We start from the raw sequence: 23020 nt of genomic DNA, 5'->3' as shown, positions 1-23020 counted from the left end.
AGCAAAACTAAGTAGTTCCTTGTCTCACTGCAACTCTATCTGATCAAAGCTTTAAAAATGGTGTAGGGAAAATCGAACAGTAACTCAGTTCACTTATCTTGGAACATTGCTAATTACAGACAAAAATGTCGAAGAATAAATAAACAGTAGAGTACAAAAAGCCAATACATGTTATTTTGCATTCGTATGTGAAACTTATACACGTTATGTGAGACAAGGACATCAACAAAATAAGAAGAAACAAAGTTGCGAATCTCGGAAACGCAAATTTTGAGGAAGATATTTTGTAAGCTTCAAAGATAACACAGCGGGAATTAGACTATTACGAACAAAGACGTATGTGGTCTATATGAAGAACCAGATATTGTATCCAAAATTATAGCTAGAAGACTTCCTTGGATTTGACACACTTCAACCCTCCAGAAAACAGAAAAAATCTGCAAAGTACAGGACATTCTCATGGGAGAAGACCTCTCACGTTAAAGACTGCGCTACTTCGACATCAGAGAAGATATGAAAATACACGTTTACTATAAGTGATTCGTTCGTTATCAGAGTTCTTTATTTTCATAAATACTGCATGTACAAATATGATCGTTGCATAAACACAGAGTCTGCTTTATGTCCACTAGATGGCGTTACGACTGCAGTGCCTTGGCAAAATGGCGATAAAGCAAGAAAAGAATTTTTTGTGTTGGAATATGTGAAATGTTTACGTGTTACAACAGTGCAGCGTGCATCCAAAATGAATTATGAAAAGAATCTCCACGTAAGCAGAGGATTTTGCATTGGTACCGACAATTTAGTGGCACTGGTTGTCTCTGTAAACAATAGGTACCGTTCGAGCAAGTTCGCCAGATTTAACCGTGGAGAGAGTGAGGGAAGGTTTCGGACAAAGTCCAAAAAAATGAACGGTCCGCGCAAACCAAGAATTTGGAATACCGCAACAAACGGCGTGCAAGATTTTGGGCCAAAGTTGCACGTCAAACCGTAGTGTTTGAAGCTGATACAACAATTAAAACAAAAAGTTTATGGTCGGCGCCTTCAGTTTTGGATCACAGTACACGAAGCACTTAAGGATGAACATTTCTCCTACCTCCAAGCTAATACTCAGTGAAGAAGCAACTGTTAACGTTAATCGCCGCAGTATAAGAGTGTGCTGCACTAAAATCCCTCAGAATCATGGTGCAAGAGCGAGATTTGCCAACTGTTAATGTCTCCTGTGCAATGTCACACACGAAGCTACATGGGCCGTTTATCTTCTGTGAGAAGAGCTGTGACGCTTGCATCTTACACTGATATATTGCAGTTGTGGTTGCTTTTGTTTTCGCAACCGGCTACTGATTTCAATTTATCTACCTCATTCCAGTATCGATGTTCGTTGCTACGTAATCGACGAATAGTGGTGAACATGATGACGTGGCTCTGTTCCCTTGTCCCAGGTCGCCTGGTCTACCACTTTATGACATTTATGTTTGGGGGTACTTTAAGGAACGTGTTTGTATACCAACGCTGCCAAGAACACTGCAGCGGTTAAGAGAACGCATCAACGCTGTTGTGACGACCATAAACAGGATGTTGCTACGAATTTGACTACCGGTTGGACGTGGGTCGTGTGACCAGAGAACATTCGTAAAGCGCAAAATGCAAAATTGGTGAGTTTACTGTAGTGCTCAGGTATCAGGTATTGGAAAATATAGAGCTCTGAAAGCGAATGAATTGCAAGTGGTTAATTGGAAATTAGGGTTAAGGCTCCAGTGTTGGCTACGCCACTCTGAGACAATTAGAGAATTTTTAAGATTCTTTTGAATACCAGGCAATCTTACAATAGCTTATTTTTAAACAACATGAAATGTCCTATTGAATTAGGTATATAACCATTTCTTTCTTTATTCCCGTTTTGAGTCATAATTTCGTGAGAACAGCTATGTTGAAGAAGTTGAGTTTCGTAGACTTTTTCTTGAACAACGCGTAATAGGTTTTTCTCATTCTACACGTTTAAATAAAACATCAGAAGAAACGTAATCTTTTGGGAGGTATGGGTAACTATTATAGTTTCATTTTTTACAAGCCAAATATGGGACAACCGGAAAACATACAACTTAATTTCTTTGGCCATTAGCAGAAAAAAATTTAGTCTTGGTTCCCTGTTATCGCCATGCTTGTGGCTGCAAGTGGAGACATATGGGTGTCCTGTTTAGGCTACATTCAAAACTTTATACAAAATATCTACTCGTAAAATAATGATTTGGTCTGCATTGTAACAACGCTAGTTTTATTTAAGTAGACTTATGTAAAACATTTCCTGTAATTTTTATATCAAGATAAACCAATAGTCTTGCCTGAAGTACGTAAAGAATGTAAATTTCTACCCTATCTCCCCTAGGATCTACTGGGCACTGTGGTTCGCATTCTGTGTTAGGGAATGGGGGGGGGGGGGGGAAGAAAATAAATGTTGATGGACTTGGCTCTGGGACGTTTCCAGTTTCGAAGGAAAATCTCTATGTAGTTATCTAAAAATTCTTGAAAAAGGCAGATTTGTGAAGTTCTAAGACAATATTGCAACAATCAAATTGGAAAAAGTTTTTTCATAGCCGTCTTAAGAGGTAAAAAGTTTGTCACCAAAGGATGGTGAATATGGGGCTAGAGGTCCTGTTACTACAACAAAAAATACGAAATTGGTTCCAGGAAGTCGGAATGATAAGCGTCCATCAAAAGACCCAAACAAATTTTCAGTATGGATGAAACCGCTTTTTAGCAGATCCTAAAGAGGAACTAATTGCAGATTGTTCCTCGGCCAATCACTACCATATTTTTTGCCAATTGTTTTCCTGTTCCGCTCAATTGCTGTAACGTTTATCTACTTTAGGCATATTTAGTGTCTTAATTCCTTGTATTAATAACAACTGCCTAGCAAATAGCTTCTACATTTATATAAAGCCCCAGCTTTACAATACACTACTGGCCAATAAAATTGCTACACCAAGAAGAAATGCAGATGATAAACGAGTATTCATTGGACAAATATATTATACTAGAACTGACATGTGATTACATTTTCACGTAATTTGGGTGCATAGATCCTGAGAAATCAGTAGCCAGAACAACCACCTCTGGCCGTAATAACGGCCTTGATACGCCTGGGCATTGAGTGAAACAGAGCTTGGATGGCGTGTACAGGTACAGCTGCCCATGCAGCTTCAACACGATACCACAGTTCATCAAGAGTAGTGACTGGCGTATTGTGACGAGCCAGTTGCTCGGCCACCATTGACCAGACGTTTTCAATTGTCGAGAGATCTGGAGAGTGTGCTGGCCAGGACAACAGTCGAACATTTTCTGTATCCAGAAAGGCCCGTACAGGACCTGCAATATGCGGTCGTGCATTATCCTGCTGAAATGTAGGGTTTCGCAGCGATCGAATGAAGGGTAGAGCCACGGGTCGTAACACATCTGAAATGTAACGTCCACTGTTCAAAGTGCTGTCAATGCGAACAAGAGGTGACCGAGACGTGTAACCAATGGCACCCCTACCATCACGCCGGGTGATACGCCAGTATGGCGATGACGAATACACGCTTCCAATGTGCGTTTACCGCGATGTCGCCAAACACGGATGCGACCATCACGATGCCATAAACAGAACTTGGATTCATCCGAAAAAATGACATTTTGCCATTCGTGCACCCAGGTTCGCCGTTGAGTACACCATCACAGGCGCTCCTGTCTGTGATGCAGCGTCAAGGGTAACCGCAGCCACGGTCTCCGAGCTGATAGTCCATGCTGCTGCAAACGTCGTCGAACTGTTCGTGCAGACGGTTGTTGTCTTGCAAACGTCCCCATCTGTTGACTCATGGATCGAGACGTGGCTGCACGATCCGTTACAGCCATGCGGATAAGATGCCTGTCATCTCGACTGCTAGTGATACGAGGCCGTTGGGATCCAGCACGGCGTTCGGTATTACCCTCCTGAACCCACCGATTCCATATTCTGCTAACAGTCATTGGATCTCGACCAATGCGAGCAGCAATGTCGCGATACGATAAACCGCAATCGCGATAGCCTACAATCCGACCTTTATCAAAGTCGGAAACGTGACGGTATGCATTTCTCCTCCTTACACGAGGCATCACAACAACGTTTCACCAGGCAACGATCAACTGCTGTTTGTGTATGAGAAATCGGTTGGAAACTTTCCTCATGTCAGCACGTTGTAGGTGTCGCCACCGGCGCCAACCTTTTGTGAATGCTCTGAAAAGCTGATCATTTGCATATCACAGCATCTTCTTCCTGTCGGTTAAATTTCGCGTCTGTAGCAGGTCATCTTCGTGGTGTAGCAATTTTAATGGCCATTAGTGTAATATACAGTGGCTGGAAGTTGGGGAAATGACTAGACGTAGCTAGAGACAATGTGGCCAAAGATGGGGAAATACGCCATTTCGTATTCAATCCTTTTTTTTTCCTTCCGTTAGAACATTTGTTCCCACATACTGTTTGTAATGTATAGACTTTGCAACAACAACAGATATAACTTTTTCTGTAGTAAACATACAGCGTATCTAGACCTAATTTTTAGATGACCGTAAGTGGTGCCTCGGCCCTAAATGACAAAACAAGACCCAGGTACACACTGATAACAGATCTGCTGGCTTTCCCAGCGGTAGAAATGGTTCAAATGGCTCTGAGCACTATGGGACTCAACTGCTGAGGTCATTAGTCCCCTAGAACTTAGAACTAGTTATACCTAACTAACCTAAGGACATCACAAACATCCATGCCCGAGGCAGGATTCGAACCTGCGACCGTAGCGGTCTTGCTGTTCCAGACTGCAGCGCCTTTAACCGCACGGCCAGCGGTAGAACCAAGAGCTGCACCTGACGTGTACCGTACAGCCCGGTGCTGGTACTTTGTAACAAATAACTCAGAGACCGAGACAAAGAGAGCCGATTTATTCCCGGCTCTGGAAAAAAGGGCCGAGCGCCCCGTCCTGGAAGCGGGGCCACTGAAGCCGAGCGGCGAACGCTGGGCCCTCATCTATGAAATACGGGCGCGCCGCGCGGGCGCACAAAAGTTCCCTCAGTCCGCGGACCAACTTCGGCGGGCCGCCTGCGAAAAAGAGAACAGGCACCCACTATCCTCTGGGAACGACAGCAAAGAGAGTTTCCTTTCATTTTTCGCCGTGGCTCGAGACGTCCTGAACTGATAAAAGTTGAAGGCGGCACACAACTTGTTTGTTGCCCCCCGGGATTTATTCCAGAACGTCCGTGCTCCGTCTTTAGCGTCGCTCCCTGAATTTCAAGTAATGTCGCAGCGCATTTTCGTTTTTCATTTATCTGCTGTGTCATATTTTCTGTTCTGCCAGTCCAAAATTAGTCGCACCGTCGAATGCGGGTAGCAAGCCGGTCAGTATTTCACTTCGAGGAAAAGAAAATTGAGGTGGCATTTCGTAATTATTCACTGGCAAGGCAATGCTGACCTTTTTCTTTGCAACAAGTACAGAATTTTCTTCTTGAGAGACTATCTTAACCCGAGTTAGATGCACAGATTTTAGAGACAAAATCGTGATCTGTCTAAGGAAATTCGGAAAAAAGTCAGCACGATCGTCGTAAACAATGCGTGAGCAGTAACCAAAATGTATATATATGACTCAATGCAGAAGTTTATCTGCAGCTACCTTTTTCATGGACTTATCGCAGGAAGACCACGCAGCCACTCTAAGAATTTACAGTGTAAGTTTACACTTGTTTAAAAATTTGTAATTAGTTTTGAAACTGATGTATTATTGACGAAGAAGAACTCCTATATTAGTTGGTAATGGCTGATGAGGTCTGATTAATTGTTGTACGAAACCCATTTGCTGGTTTACACACAGTTTCAATTCGAAAAAAAAAGTGGTTGATATCTGCTACTGTCACTCCATCAGATGCACAGCAATGAGTATTTCGAAAGTTTACTTGATGTAGAAGGTTAGAGAATGATCCGTTCAAAAATGGCTCTGAGCATTATGGGACTTAACTTCTGAGGTCATCAGTCCCCTAGAACTTAGAACTACTTAAACCAGACTAACCTAAGGACATCACACACGTCCAATCCCGAGGCAGGATTCGAACCTGCGACCGTAGCGGTCGCGCGGTTCCAGACTGTAACGCCTAGAACCGCTCGGCCACCCCGGCCGGCGAGTGATCCGTAATTAAAACTCATGTGAATTGTGGAACTGTGTGGAAGCGGGGTTTAGACGGAATGTTTGGCTGTGTTTGTCCAAAATATTTCCGTTTACTACGTATCGACGTTCGATATTCCATTCCCACTGGCGCCTTGCTCTTCTATATAATATGATCGTCAGGCCTATTGTCTTTAATAAGATGTTCTTAAGCCCAGGAAGGGAGTGGGTCTTGGCGGGGGGTGGGGGGATAATTTATACCCATTCCAAAAAAAATTCAAAAATGGATGAAAATAATGTGTATGGCATTCAATGGGCAAAGTGACTGTGCGCTAAGTTGAAATGAAAAATTTAAAGTGTCATAAAGTACGCCTCCCTCCCTCCCCCCCCCCCCTCCCTGCACCCCCGAGGGTTAAATGTGCCGTTTTGAGTGCCAGTTTCCGCTGGGTCATTGACTACTTTATTATATAAGGACGGATTAAAAAGCTTCCTTTCGAAGGTCATACTAACCTCTTACCTACATGTCGGTGTTTATATACCCGAATCGGAGTCGCGCTGGGTGGCATATATGCTGCAGCAGCGCCGTCAGCCGGAATCGCTCTGATCGCCCCCGTACATTTAATGTTATCATGTGCCGTGATCCACATAAACTTTACCTTGTTGCCGAGATTTTCGTTTTGTTTAGTGTCACAATGTCCAAGGCAGTGGATTAATTTCTTCAGAAGTGTCTGCATATCTTGAAGCAAGCTTCTACAATCCGTTAAAATCGAAATGTTTTATTTTTATGTAGCTGCACCTTTAATTGAATATCTTGAATATTGTTTGCTTAATCAACATGGTACCATGAACACAACGCCGTTAAACGTTCTGAATTTTGTACATTTTCTCAGTTTACAATGAAACTCTGAAGTTCGGACGCCGAACTCAATAGGAAACCTCCTACATCTCTACCATGGGGCCAATCGCTAACGTGGCTCCCACCGCACAAAATTATTTGTGAAATTAATAAATGAACAATCACGCAAAAAATATCCTAGCGCAGTTGCAACACCACTGTCATTGTTTATTATTATAACCGTTATCGCAAAAATCAGTCACTAACATTCAAGTGGGAAGAAAAAAAACTATTATAAACATCGCTTAATGATGTTCTATCAATCATTGGCATGACCTACTCACGTGAGACACACCAGTGTCAATAGGTAAAACTCACTTTGATCATTTTACAAGAAGACTGACATTTTTCTCTCGCAGGTGCTTTTATTCTTTTGTCCCAATTAATTCCTTTGCAATATCAATTGTAAATATATTGCTTGGTTAATCAAAAACTGACTTGATTAAATGGTGACCCGAAATCACGCGATAGTACAACAGTAGTTCATTATCAGTATCAACTGAATTCGTAATCTTTTGAAGACGACCCTTCTCATGCAAGGCCCGATCAGGAGGCGAGCGGTAACACACTGTAAATGCATTAGGGGGAATGTCGCAACAAATCTTAACTCTGCTATTTTGATTTATATTTTCCATGGTTTACCTACATCGCTTAAGGCGAATCACAAGGTGGTTCCTTTGAACGGACGCAACTCGTATCCTTCCTCACACTTACCCTATCTGAGCATGACAGCAACCTAGCCGTCGACGGGACGCTGAACACCAATCCTCATACCTACCTTCCACTTCATTACAATGCCTTGTAATTACAGTTTCACAGGGGTTCATACATTTAATAAACTCACGAAGCAAAACAAATATATAGAACTATGTTATGGGCCTTACGCAGGTATTCTGTTCTCTGTGGCGAGGTACTCTCTTTCAAAGTATATTTTTGATAGACTGTGTAACTGTTGTGTACGGCGGTTTTAAGTAGTAAGTCGTCTAAATTTTCACTGTATCTCGAAAAGCCTGATCGTTACAAAGGTCCTTAGAGATGAGGCAACAGCTCAATTAGACAAATACAGTGAAGGGAATCGGTCCATCACTCTCCTCAACTAATTTCAAGCAACCACAGAATATATGTATATTGGACGTGAATGGTGGGGAATGGCTACAGGGCAATGTTCAACGTTACTATGTTATAAATAACGTATATGAGTACTTCCTTGTTTCATTCAAAAAACTGACTATTTAAAAGTTTAATTTACACCTCAGAATTGGAGGATGGAATAGTTTATATGAGCTCTTATTATATTATTTTTTGTGCAGATTGCCTGAGGATGCACCGATAAGTGGTGCGAAACCGGTCGCACATTTAATAAAAATCATTCATACAGCCAGTGCGGAATTTTCTTTGAAAAAATGTCGAGGTTTGGCTGTGGTTGCCCGCCCTACAAAACAACACTTATATTTTAGTTCTACGGGCATCAGGACGTCGTCTAAGGAATGTTTTCATGCCTACCATTTCATCTCCTAGGGCTGGAGATATTTTCACAGCCTATACAAACTTCGGTAGTTGCTTTCAGAAATGAAACACGGTCACTAAGTCTTTATATACAAGCTCAGTCTTTATAGCCACGGAGGAGATTGTTAACGAAGGTCCGAGCATACGTTATACGTTCTCAAATATGTCAGTGCATCGAAGACGTTTTAGTAACAGAGCTCAGTACGTTTTCCTGGGCGCGACTATTTACTGGAGTCGTAGGTGACGTCAGGTGTGCTCCAGGGAAGTATGATAGCACTGCTATTGTTCTCTATATTCCCCAGCCAGTCCTAAATGTTTCGAGACTGGGGTACAAAAATCGCAGAAACGTTAAGATGGTGGTTTTAACGTTTCAGGATTTCTATGTAGTCTGTCCCCACTTGAGTTCAATGGTCATACAATCATGTGGAACTATGAGACAAGTCTTCCTTTGAGATGTTGTTTAACTCGCTCGCCACAGTCGCACGTTCTTCGGTCTTGTCGGACCATCAAAGGCCCATTCTGCAATTCGTCGTTCTGTGGTAGGTCGCTACTGATAAGAAGTCTCGTCACTCGTGATGATTTCCTTCAGAAAAGAGCCGCACAGATTTTCCATTTCAACTAAGTCGCCGCAGGTGTCCACGCGTCGCTGTTTTTATTTCGAAATCAAACTGTCCGAAACAGATTTCGTACACACTTTCCTCTTCTTCAAAATATTCTGGAGAACCCCTTCAACAATGATTCAGAGATTTTCAGTGCGTTTATCCAATGAAATTTGTAGCACAACAAGAGAGACATAGTACAGCCTCACTTACACCACTTGACATAAAAAATGGTTCAAATGGCTCTAAGCGCTATGGGACTTAACATCTAACGTCATCAGTCCCCTAGAACTTAGAACTATTTAAACCTAACTAACCTAAGGACATCACACGCAACCATGCCTGAGGCAGGATTCGAACCTGCGACCGTAGCGGTCGCGCGGTTCCAGACTGAAGCGCCTAGAACCGCTCGGCCCACTTAACATCGTCTGCTCAAAAACGACTGGTCGAATGTACTCGCATCTCTGTTTTTTACAGTTGTTGCTTCAAGATGCCGTTCTAGTTGCTGCGCTGACTTCGATTATTCTCCAGGAATAAAATCAGTTTCGGAACTTTTTGGACGGACGGTGTACAAAAACAGTCCGACGGATAGGGCGAGCAATAATAAGCGACTGAATGTTCTGATTTTGAGCGTACCGAACAACGATCTGTTTTAATCGTTAAAAACCATTCAACAGCCAACCTGTTTCAAGAGATTTTTCTGTCATCTTCAGGTCTTAAAAATCTTTTTGTCGCAAAATACTTTTATTTTACGCTGAACCTCACGCACAAGATGTCAAGTGGATAAAAATCAGCACATTATGAAAGGTTTGTGCCTTCCGTTTTTAAATATTCTAGCGACGACAAATCCACTTGACATCTTGTGCGTGAGGTTCAGCGTAATATGAATATGTTTTACAACAAAAAGTTTTTGAAGGCCTGAAAATGGCAGATAAGTCTATTGAAAACGGTTATTTTATGCAATCTTGGTTAATGAATAATTTTTAAAAACAATATGCGACTCTTTGCTGATGACACTGTGGTGCAAAAGGAACTGCAGTTTGGTGACTGTACGAGGATACGGGAAGACTGGATAGATTTTCTACTTGGTGTGATTATTGACACCTTGCTCTAAATGTGGAAGCACATACAAGTGAATGGAGATGAGTGGGAGTAGCAATACCTGTAATGCCGAGTACCGTATTAGTGATGAGCAGCTGGACACACTAAGGTAGATTAAATATCTAGAAATAACGTTGCTAAGCGACATGAAACGGAAGGAACCGAAATGTCGTCTGCAAGGAAGGTGTTTATTGGGAGAATTCCGGGGAAGCGTAGGAATGTAAATGAGACCGCACACAGAACAGCTGTGCCGCCCTTTCTTGAGCGCTGTTCAAGTGTTTGGGATCCCCGTCAGGTCAGTTTAAAGGCATTCAGAGCCGTGCTGCTAGATTTTTTACCGACAGATCTGATCAACACGCGAGTATTCTGGAACTGTCACGAGATCTCAAACCGAGCTTCTTGGAGGGAAGGAGAAGTTCTTTTCGAGAAAGACTGTTGAGAAAATAAACTGAACCGTCATTTGCGGCTGACTGTGGAACGATTCTACTGCCAAAAATATACGTCTCTCGTAAGGGCCGCTTAGACAAAATACGAAAAGTCAGGGCTCGCACGAAAGCATATAGATAGTAGTTTTTCCCTCTCTGCATTTTCGAGTGAAGCAGAAAAGGACATGACCAGCTGTGGTATAACGTACCCTCTGCCACGTACCGTATGGTGGCTTGCGGAGCAGGCACGTGGATGAAAAGTCTCCAATATTATGGGACTAAACATTATAGTGAAATGCACCAGATAATGCCGTTTCACCCGAAATATTATACCTTTTTTTTTTTTTGGATGAGGTTAAAAAGTTCTCTTCCCGTGAACCATTAACGAATGGAAACTGGAAGGAGAGAGAATGGAGGGATAAGAATGGCTTTTTATACAGCATGTGCCCTCCGTCACACAGCATACGGCGTGTTGTGAAGCGAAATGGTAGACGATACAGATGGGTCAGCTGCCGCTCCTTAATCGCGCCGGAGATTACAAAATGGACAGAGGCAAGCGCCAGCCAAGGATTCTTACCATTGTTAGCTGAAGGCGGGCCCGGACTGTATCTAGCAAGCGGCAGAGGCGGTATCCTGGCGGCTTCCTTTTTTACTCCCTCGACTGTTGTCTGAAGTTGGGGCGAGGGCCGCGGGCTGCCTCTGTATAAACATCCGAGGAATGCCCGTGGTTCCGCGGCGTTCCGCTACTACGTGCCATAAAAAGCGGCCAGCAGGCAGCGGCGGCGGCGGTGGCGGCTGCGTGCTGGCGAGTGTTTTCCGAGGCGCACGACCGGAACCGCCAGGTGGCCCACACACAGCTGCCGAGTGCCGACCTCCGATTCCTCCGCTCACCTGTCACTGTTGCTCTTCCCTCTGCTGCAATTAGCATAAGAGCTGTTTTGCCGCGTGACTTCAGCAGCAGCTGCAATTGTACTGCTCAAATCTTGCTGAAGTTTGTGGTCGAGATCATATCAAACGGTAGCCAGTACGCTTCTGTATTAATCAAAATGTTATTCGTTTTACTGTCGTAAATGTGGGGCGAGAGAGGAGCAGTTTTCATAAATATCAGTCTAACACAAGTTCAAAAAATGGTTCAAATGGCACTGAGCACTATGGGACTTAACATCTGAGGTCATCAGTCCCCTAGAACTACTTAAACCTAACTAACCTAAGGACATCACACACATCCATGACCGAGGCAGGATTCGAACCTGCGACCGTTGCGGTCGCGCAGTTCCAGACTGTAGCGCCTAGAACCGCTCGGCCATACCGGCCGGCCTAACACAAGTGATCAAAATCCGAGGGCTATTTCTTTTTAACTTCGGATCGGTCGCGAAATGGAAACCACACTGAAAATCAAAAACACTTTCTTTGCAACATTTAGATGCACCATTCAGCTACATAGTAGCTGCTCCTGCATCTATCACAATGACGTGCCAACTTTCCAATCCATCCGTCATAGAAGGCAACAGCATGTGCTTTCCGCCAATTCGCTACACTCTGCAGCTCACTGTCTGTTTCAAAGTGCTGTCCTCGTACCAACCCGTTAATATGAGCGAAGAGATGAAAATCATAGGTAGTCTAGTCGGGGCTGCACGGTGGGTGAGTAAACACTTCCCATCGACACCACTGTAGGAGCGTCGTTGTTGCACCTGCAGCGTGTAACTGAGCAGTGCCATGAAGGGGGAAGCGCATCACAGTTACGTTATGTGGCCTGCAGGAAATTGTGCTGAGCTCTTCGGCAGGCACTGTTGTTCTAATCGCTGTCAGCTCAGAACTGAAAGTGCGACATGACACGATCGGCGGGCAAACAGAGACACGGCACAAAGCTTCATTGGATTTTGGTCCTCGTTTCAATTTCGAGACTGATCGTAGGCTGAAAAAAAAGAACTTTGAGTAGCATGATTCTTAACATTACACATACTCGCATTTCTAAAGGCTGTGAACCTTAAAGTTATACGTAGTCTGTTCAATTTCTAACGGTTTTCTAGTTGTGGTCAGTTGGTTATTTAAGTAGTTCATTCATCAGCCTGGAAGGACTCACGTACAGTATCAGATGTTTGGGGAATTTTCCCCATTCCAGTCCGTCCACTATGACCCAAGTTCACTACCGAATGAGCTCTGGGGTTCTTTTCCGAGGGTGAAGGATGACTGGGGATAATGAGCTGGCCACACTTTCACTCCTAGTGCCATGCAGAAGTTAGGCTGCACTCCACCTGCAGTCAGGCCAGTAGTTCAGTCGCATCTAGTGTCTTTACCCTTACCCAACTAGTGACTGGTGTCATACAGAGCGATTGTGACTAAAGTGCAGCCATTCACAGGGATCCAGTGTAGGCTGTAATTATCGTATGGTAGCGAAACTTGGTAGATATGCTAACGCATTATTGTGGAGCCGATTTATGCTGGAAAAAAATTAGTGCCTGTTTTGACGACCAGGTGTAAATCTGGCGCTGCACAGCATATCGTCGACGTCTCTGGTGCTCATATTGAACATATTAGACACTAAAAAGCAATGTTTTCAATGTGCGCCACTTTAAGCTGTGCCAATTGTTTCCATGTGGTGTCAACAGATAACTTACAGAACAACTGTTGTGTTTAATAACGTTCTGCAGTTTGTGTACTGGGATAATTGGAATTCCTCAAAATTGACAGGTGTACAAGTAAATCTTCCAGATACTCAATACCGAGAAAAGCTTATCAGCTATGTTCTGTCTGCATACATTTTAATTATTCACCTATAAACTACGTGGAGGCTAGCTCTGACTCCAATAAAGACGGTATAAATATTATACAGGAGCGTTATTTTGAAGTTGGAGAAACTTATTTTTCTCAGTGTAGAACATAGGTCTCAAAAATACTGTCATTTAGAGAGCTTGCAGAATTAGGATTGGTTGGCACAGACAGTGTCGTAGCACAAGTCCTAAGAAAAGAACCGATGTGTCAAACATACGTAAACTATTCCCTGTTAAGGAAATTACGCCTTTAATTGCAGTTAATGTGTTGTGCGCACGCAAAAGAAAACTGGAAATGGACGACATCGAAGTCAAGGAACAAAAACTAGAGTATAAGGCGAAGGCACCTGCCATAAAAGACGAATATAAACGGCAAATGGAAAACGAGCAATCTGTTGTAGATGTGCAAGCATGGTTTATATATGGCTTTAAACACAGTGTATGGAGAAATCTGGCTACAAGTGGTAATACAAGATAACAGCATTTACTGTGGACAGCAGTGGTAAGTGGCCATATGTTGGAGTCCTGGACGATTGGAATGGTTTACTTTGTCGAAGCACCCACGAAAAATCTGTTTATCAAAGTTCGCTCCTCTCTGGATGTCTTTAAAAAGTGTGGTTACAGCTATCGAAATGTAGTGGACTTGATATCATACACTTAGCAATAGAGCGACCGTTTGCAGAGCTTAAAACCAACGAAATAACAAACTTTAATGCCAATTTCTTTGCAAAAGTTGTAAACTTAAAGTTCTATACCGAAATTCCACAGGAAAGTGCAGCAGAAGAACTGGCAGCCGACACCTAGGAAGATGTGGAGTGTTATAATAACAGTGTTACGCAGGAAATAAAAAGAAAAATTAAAGTCACCGAATGCTCTCTTCTTTAAGAGCTGCTGGAAAGAACAGAACTAATTGTTAAAGTCGTAAAAGATGGAGTTTACAGGAAAAAAGATATATACTGGAATTCGTGAACATACCTTCTTTTTACCTGCTAAATTACTGGCTGGAAAGAGAAGTAGCTGATTCAGATGTGGTTTAAATTATAAGATAAAAATTAAGCCGGATGTAATTAAAACTACACCAAACAAACATAAAGAAAGAGTGGTATCTGTGTGTGAATGTATATGTAGAAACCTATAAAGATTTTGTGCTAGAATAGTTGCTTGTCTTATTCGCTAACCACCCAAAAATTCTAAGACGTTTCCTGTTTACAATGATCCATGTGCAAAAGTTGTAAACTTAAAGTTCTATACCGAAATTCCACAGGAAAGTGCAGCAGAAGAACTGGCAGCCGACACCTAGGAAGGTGTGGAGTGTTATAATAACAGTGTTACGCAGGAAATAAAAAGAAAAATTAAAGTCACCGAATGCTCTCTTCTTTAAGAGCTGTTGGAAAGAACAGAACGAGATAGCCGAAAATATAGAAATACCTATTTCCTACCTATATGAAAATTGTTTAACGCACGTTTTCTGTCGGTCAAGTATCATTGTAACTCTTCTGGTGGCTGCAAGTCCCCAAATGCGTCGAAATAGTAGACGTCAGTTGTATTTTTCATAAAACATACACCACCCAGTGGATTCCTGGTCCCCCAGCAGCATCTAAATTCACAGTTTTACATTCTCCAGATTTTCACATATGGTAGTCTTCCGTAATGTATCCCGCATAGACACACTACAGAATCTTGCATTGCTGACTTTTGCTGAAGAAACTTTAGTGGATCTGTATTTTTAAGCGGTCTATCCGGTAGAATAGCTAACGGACTTTTTTTTACTTGTGAAGAGACCTAGTCCTTCCTTGTATGGTTTCAGGACAGTCCTTTTCCGATGGCTGCTGCTTCAATCATGATGTTACGTCTTCTTGCTTCCTCTAGCTGCTCCTAGGAGTTCTGTGCGTTCTTCACTGTTCTGGCGATAGCGCCACGAGCCAGTGAACCAATCACTGAGAGATCTGCGAGGGCTGAAATGAGCAAGGGGATAATTCCGCCTGATGCCTTGGGTATCGGCAGAAACTGGATGTTTTAACTGGTCCTTTATGCTTCACGGCACTTTTAGGCAGCATACATCGTTGTCAGCGTACAGTTTCTTAAACACCCCTTCTACTTCTTCTTTGACCATAGATGTTAAGTCCCATAGTGCTCAGAGCCATTTCTTCTTCTTCTTCTCTTTCAGTTCACGACGTGCAGAGTTCATAATTGCTTGAAATTTGCAACCAAGCCTAACTTAATTTTACCATGAATGGTTTTATCAGCTACAAATGCTACAACGCGCTGTCCATTACAAACATGAGCTAATATTCGTGACGTCCTGGAAGATATTTATATTTTGCATATGTAATGTTGCTTTCTAAACACGTCTCGTTAAGTAGGTTAAATCCATTATCACCACAAGCCAAATGTGTTTGAAGCTTTGTACCAACTTCGCAATAATTATACCATGTATGTGCAATTTTACTGGAAGTCTGTCGAGAATACCACAACCTCTTATATGTGTTTCCTACCGTGCGTGTTACGCTTACTGTGCTGGTTGTGCTCTGTGCACCCCATTATACACCAAATCGTCACCGTCAATCCAGCTGTTTTGTGTTGTAGGAAAATCAAGCCATTTAACTAGTGCTCTATTCCCTCGATGTTTTATGACACGCTCTGTGCGAAACGTGTATAGTTCTGAGCTCTTCAGCATTTCCGCGGTACAAAAGCATCCTGAAATTTCAGTATCATTGCTATCCTCTAAGATGTAAGTCCTAGGATTTGTTCCTCACAGTTTGCAAACTGTGAATATCTCACTCCACCAGTTTGGGAGGTATGACTTATCAAGTTCTATCTTGTATTTTGAGGTACGTACCAAATCACACACATCAGATTTCTGTTTACCTGGATCCAGCATTTTAATACGTTAGTACACCGTCTCCATGACTGCATCATCACGAACATCGATTGGTCTCATTTTTAGTGTATTGTGTTTGGTTCGATTACACTTTGCATTTATTTCTGGGCGGATAACTGTCCATTTGCATGAGCCGCGAAGATTAAAATGCATCCACATATGTCCTTTTATTGTTCTGTTCAGATATTCCACGATACTCGCCTTCAGGTGGCTGAATGTTGAGTAGTTAATGTATTCCATACCGCTGCATCACGGTCCTGCAACACCTATGGCAAAACTCTCCACTATGATCAATTTGGAAGTTGTCCGAGCATCGATTCGTCCCTGTCTGCAACAAATGCTCAGACACCTCCAAGAAATTTCTATCCGTTTTTGTGTTAACAGGTAATGTCAAGGCAAGTTTGGAGTATGTATCAATAACCATTAAAATATATTTGAATCCATTATTCTCAGGTGAATATTCCTTCATATTTGCAAGATCGGCTTGGCGTAAGCCATCGAAACCTCTAATCATAACATGCTTACGAGGGTATGCTTTGCTCACTGGTCTGTGCAGTTCCCAAACTACCGTCTCCATACTCATTCGATTATACCCCCCTCCCACCCCCCTCTCTCTCTAAGTTCAGAAATTACTGAGATATCCTCATTCATTAGAATGAGCGGTATTACTTGCACCAGCTGACGCCTTGAGCAGTCGTAGTCGATCTATTTTCTCATTGTGGTTGTCATAGTATATATACTAAGAGGGATGACCGCCCCGATAGCTGGGTGGTTAGCGTGACGTAGTGCCGTCCTACGGGCTCGGGTTCGATTCCAGGGTGGGTCGGGGATTTTCTCCGCTCAGGGACTGGGTGCCGCGCTGTCTTCATCATTTCATCCCCATACGGAGCGCAGGTCGCCCAATGTGGCGTCGAATGTAATATGACCTGCACCAAGGCGGCCGGACCTGCCCCGCAAGGGGCCTCCCGGCCAATTACGCCAAACGCTCGTTTCCATTTTTTTTACCAAGAGGGTAATTGCTGGTTCAATACCATCATCACTGCTATATCAACCGTCTAATAGTAATGGTTTTATAATGTCTCTGTGTTTCGCACTACATTGGTTTCCTGCTTTCAAATGGTTCAAATGGCTCTGAGCACTATAGGACTTTACATCTGAGGTCATCAGTCCCCTAGAACTTAGAACTACTTAAACCTAACCAACCTAAGGACATCACACACTTCCATGCCCGAGGCAGGATTCGAACCTGCGACCGCAGCGGTGGCGCGGTTCCGGACTGAACCCACAGCGACCGGCTTTTCCTGCTTTGGTGAGTACATGGGTGAATTGTAGTATTTCATCATACATCTCCAGACCTTAGGTTGAAAATTTTATTGTTTTCGAGGGTTTTAGCAGAATGAGGTTCAGTAGATCTGGCGTTCTTTTAAATTCCCTATCCCGTTCAAATGGTTCAAATGGCTCTGAGCACTATGGGACTCAACATCTTAGGTCATAAGTCCCCTAGAACTTAGAACTACTTAAACCTAACTAACCTAAGGACATGACACACACCCATGCCCGAGGCAGGATTCGAACCTGCGACCGTAGCAGTCCCGCGGTTCCGGACTGCAGCGCCAGAACCGCACGGCCACACCGGCCGGCTCCCTATCCCGTATCTGTACTGCTTTTTCATTTAAACTTATAGACTGCATGCTCAACACGTATGGTTTTCACAACTGACGCCGAATGATTGGTCTGTCCTAGCATTACTGTGACGGTTAAATTGGCAATAGCATATTAGTCTTTGTTGTGTGATTTCGCTGCGAGTTCATCGAGAGACTCAGTAACTGGTTTAAAAGTTTCTCTTAGGCCCGCCACACACGTTCCGGTATACCTATCAGGTAAACCTGTACAGGTCACCTGTACAGGTGAACCGGAGCCTGTGTACCAGTCGGTTCAGGCCAAACTGTACAGGCATAGCGGCCTGCGCGGGCGACCGGAGAAGAATCAAAATTCAGTTTTTTCTACTTGTGCAGGCGTGTAGACCTGAGGGTGTGTGTGAGTCACTCCGGCAAGTCTGTGCGGGTGTATGGTTAGCTTCTTGAGCAGAGAGCGCCCGTTGTCTTTGTATTTACGTGCACAACAGTGTTAACTAGTGACTAAATGCGCGGTACTGCTCAACTCTTCTACTCTACATGTCAAATCGGAAACGGAACCAAGTGATAGGAGAGTTTATCGAAATGTATCGGTTGGAGCCTTGTCTGTCGCAGGTGAAAAGTAAAGAGTACCACGACCGTGAAAAGAGAGTTGCAGCCTATGAACGACTTGTTATTAAATTGAAGGAGTTAGAACCTGACGCTACAAACAATCTGTAGTGAAAAAAATAAATAATTTAAGAAGTAATGTACATAAAGAAAAGAAGAAACGTTATATGTCAAATGTCAATGAAAACTGGAGCTTCAATAGACAACATCTACATATCAAAATTGTGGTACTTAGATTTGTTCGATTTTCTTGGCGATCATGATACTCCTTGTGCGTCTGTGTCAAACATGGATGACGAGGATGGATGTGAGATCGATGAAGTAAGTACTCAAATTATTTATAATACTCATACAATTTATTTAATTAAACTACACTTTGTATTTACAAATGAAAAGGTTATATTTAGAGTCCACATTTTTATTAACATTAATGGAAAATGTTTTTACTGTATGAATTAATAACATACTGCGGCCAAACTTCTTATTTTAGTCTATTTTTTGTTTCGATGAACCCTGTTGTCTTGCCATGGAATTTTGCCTTCATTCATGAACTATGAAGTGAACCCATTTCTAAGCTGTTTGGCAGGAGACGTAATGTTCCCGTGGTTCTGACGTTTCAGTGCGATCATATTTGTTTCTGAGGTATCCAAACCTGTATTAATGGCAGTATTTCCACCGTACGTCTCCTGATAGGTACTGTTTAGAGGGGCGTAAAAGCCTGGATGTTGTTCCATCAAAAAATTATGCAAATAGACTTTCGAGCCACACTACTGCGGGAAAGCAGATTGTTTGTAGGCAGTTTTTGATGTTTTGGTTGATCAGTGTATACCCGTTACGCCCTGTACAGATATGATGAGCAGTAGAGACAAGATACCCTCCGCCACCATACGGTGGCTTCGAAGAGATGTAGATATAGATGTAGACGTTGCGGTAAGGAGAATAGGCTTTGAATGAGTCTCCGAATTCACTGATGAGCCAAAACATTACGACCGCTGCTCACCGTGAGATTGACTGCCACCTGGATGCCATACGGTTAAGTGACGCATTAAGTGAAGTATACAAGTGGAGCAGAGACGACTAGAGAGTGATTATAGCGACGATATGGGCTACAGATGGGGAAATCCATTGCCCTAAACGACTCTGACAAATGGCCAACGCTTGGCAATGTGCGCCTCGGAAACTACGAAGCTGGTCACTAGGCCCCATGCTAAAGTCGTGAGCATGTTTGGGAAGCACATGGAGGACGGTGAAAAAACGATCGACCGACGAGGGGCTGGACGTCCACGCCTCAGAACGCAGGACCAGAAGCTTGCCCGTTCTTTAAAGCAGGGTAGGTGGCGACCTGAGGACACCGTTCATCGCAGCAGACGATCACTATGTATAATTGTCATATACTGACACAACGACATCGCCAGTTGCAATTGCAATGGGCACAGGATAAGCGGGGCTGCAGCGCGGATCGATGGAAACGTGTCGCCTGGTGATTGGAGAACATTCACCCTGGTTTCCATGGGATCAGTGGTAGTAATGAATGCATGACAGCTGTGGACTTGAATGGTTTCAGCCACAATCGTTTCAAATCCTGGCATTCGCGACGCATCTAGCGTATCTGCTCTGGTTTTCGTGACGCAAGTGTCTGCACATCAAATGTTTCCGTTATTAACCACAGTTACTATGGACGGTGTGGAGTCATTGTCAACTTAATCCGGTGGGGTAATTTAGTAGAGAACGGAATTTGAGAGTAGTCAAAGAAAAACGCTGGGCTAATTTGCATTCACCTGTCTCGCCAGAGGAAAAACCTATAGTTTAAATTGACATAAGTGAATTCAACATTTTTCTTTTTAATTTTATTGTAAAGGAAAGTAGCACACTGCAGAGCCAAAGAAAGTGGTACTCCTGCCTAATATCGTATAGGGAGCCCGCGAGCACACAAGGTGCCGCAACACGACTAATGGCTGTAGTAGCGCTGGAGAGAATGACACCATTAATCCTGCAGGGCTGTCCGTAAATCCGTAAGGAGTACGAGGGGGTGGAGATCTCTTCTGAACAGCACGTTGCAAGGCATCTCAGACACGCTCAGTAATATTAATATCTGGGTGGCCAGCGGAAGTGTTTAAATTCAGAAGAGTGTTCGTGGCGCCACTCTGTAGCAATTATGGACGTGTGGGGTGTCGCATTGGCCTGCGCAAGTCCGTCGGAATGCACAATGGACATGAATGGGTGCGTCACCTGTCAGAGTCGTATCTAGACGTATCAGGGGTCCCACATCACTCCGAGGACACGCCCCACATCATTACAGAGCCTCCACCAGCTTGAACAGTCACCTGTTGACATGCAAGGTCCACGGAATAATGACGTTGTCTCCAAATCCACACATGTCCGTCCACTCCACTCAATACAATTTGAAACGAGACTCGTCCGACTAGTCACAAAAACTCCGTCCGAACAGGTCTCGAAAAATCCTAATGTTACTAAATGACCCCCGTGTCATCCACAGCCTATAGGCGTCACTGATGCTGATATGGTGGGGCATGTGGTCAGCTCACCGTTCTCCCGACCGTTGTCAGTTTTCGTGACTACTTCTCAAGCAACTAGTTCCTCAATTGGCCTCACAAGGGCGGAATGCCCCCCACTTGCCAACAGCGCTTGGCAGACCCATCCAAGTGCTAGCCAAGGCCGACAGCGCTTAACTTCGATGTTCTGACGGGAACCGGTGTTACCAATGCGGCAAGGCCACTGGCACGTTTCCAGTCGTCAACAGTCCAATGTCAGTGTTGACGGGCCCAGGCGAGGTGTGAAACTTTGTGTCGTACAAAGGTGCGCGAGTGGTTCTTCGGCTTCGAATGCCCATATCGATGATGTTTCGTTGAATGGTTCACAGGCTGATACTTGTTGATGGCTTAGCACTGAAATCAGCAGAAATCTGCTGAAGGGTTGCACTTCTTTCACGTTGAACCATTCTCTTCAGCCGTCGTTGGTCACGTTCTTGCAGTATCTTTTTCTGGTCGCCGTGATGTCGGGGATTTGATGTCTTATCGGATTCCTGATATTCACGGTACACTCGTGAAATTGTCGTACGGGAAAATCCCCACATCATCGCTACGTCGGCGATGTTGTGTCCCATCGCTAGTGCGCCGACTATAACACCACGTCCAAACTCACTTACATCTTGATATCCTGACATTGTAGTAGCAGTAACCGATCTGACAGCTGCACCAGACACTTGTTGTCCTATATAGTTGTTGCCGACCGCAACGCCGTATTCTGCCTGTTTACATATCTCTATATTTGAATACGCATGCCTATATCAACTTCTTTGGCACGTCAGTGTATTAAACAATTTAACCAGCTTCATCTAACGTGACTAGTGGTGGGAAATGTGCGAGATATCTTTGTGAATTACTTTTGTCAGAACAGTATGACAAGAAAAATATGCCTGTTTGCTTGCCGTCGATATTAAGCTTCAATGCTATTTCACTGCATGCCAAGGTTTATCATTACGCATTATCACATTGCACCAAATGGTATGCAACAGTATGAATACTGTTTGTAAATTTTATTTGAAAATAGAAATCTAGCGTAGCCACTGCCTGCTTGCTGTTTGCTGTTGTGCTTTCGAGATATCTACAATTCATGTTGTGAAGATGCGGGGTAAGTGGAAATTCTGATTAGAGCCAGACGACGGTTTTACTTCAGTTGCGCATTTAGTATAAGTACAAGTTGTGTTCCTTAGCGTGGGGTATTTAAACCAGTTCAATTAAAATTAGGCTCTTCTTAGTCAAAGGTTAGCAACAATTTGTGGGAATATAGTTTTGGTAACACACAGGCTTTTTATAGAGTGCGAAGTAAAGTCGGGTTAAATTTCACACAGAACCACATAGTGGGGAACTTACACTGTGACCCGGTCGTTGACCTGATTGACATTATGAGGGTGAGGATGACGAGCCCAACCTCTGTCGCCTTTTACCACCGGAAAATGTCGCCAATTTTATAGGAGGATAGGTGGACTGGGGCCATCCTGGAGCCATTGGAACATGGAGGAATTCCCATCCCTATCCGGGATTGAATCCTAAACTTCCAATGCCGGAGTCTAATACTCTAGCCGCTAGCATTGGTTCAAATGGCTCTGAGCACTATGGTACTTAACATCTGAGGTTCAAATCGTTCAAATGGCTCTGAGCACTATGGGACTCAACTGCTGAGGTCATAAGTCCCCTAGAACTTAGAACTATTTAAACCTAAGGATATCACACACATCCATACCCGAGACAGGATTCGAACCTGCGACCGTAGCGGTTACGCGATTCCAGACTCTAGCGCCCAGAACCGCTCGGCCACTCCAGCCGGCTAACATCTTAGGTCATCAGTCCCCTAGAACTTAGAACTACTTAAACCTAACTAACCTAAGGACATCATACACATCCATGCCCGAGGCAGG

The sequence above is a fragment of the Schistocerca piceifrons genome, chromosome 1 (assembly GCF_021461385.2).
Source record: "Schistocerca piceifrons isolate TAMUIC-IGC-003096 chromosome 1, iqSchPice1.1, whole genome shotgun sequence".
Classification (NCBI taxonomy): Eukaryota; Metazoa; Arthropoda; class Insecta; order Orthoptera; family Acrididae; genus Schistocerca; species Schistocerca piceifrons.
This window is presented reverse-complemented; position numbering follows the sequence as displayed.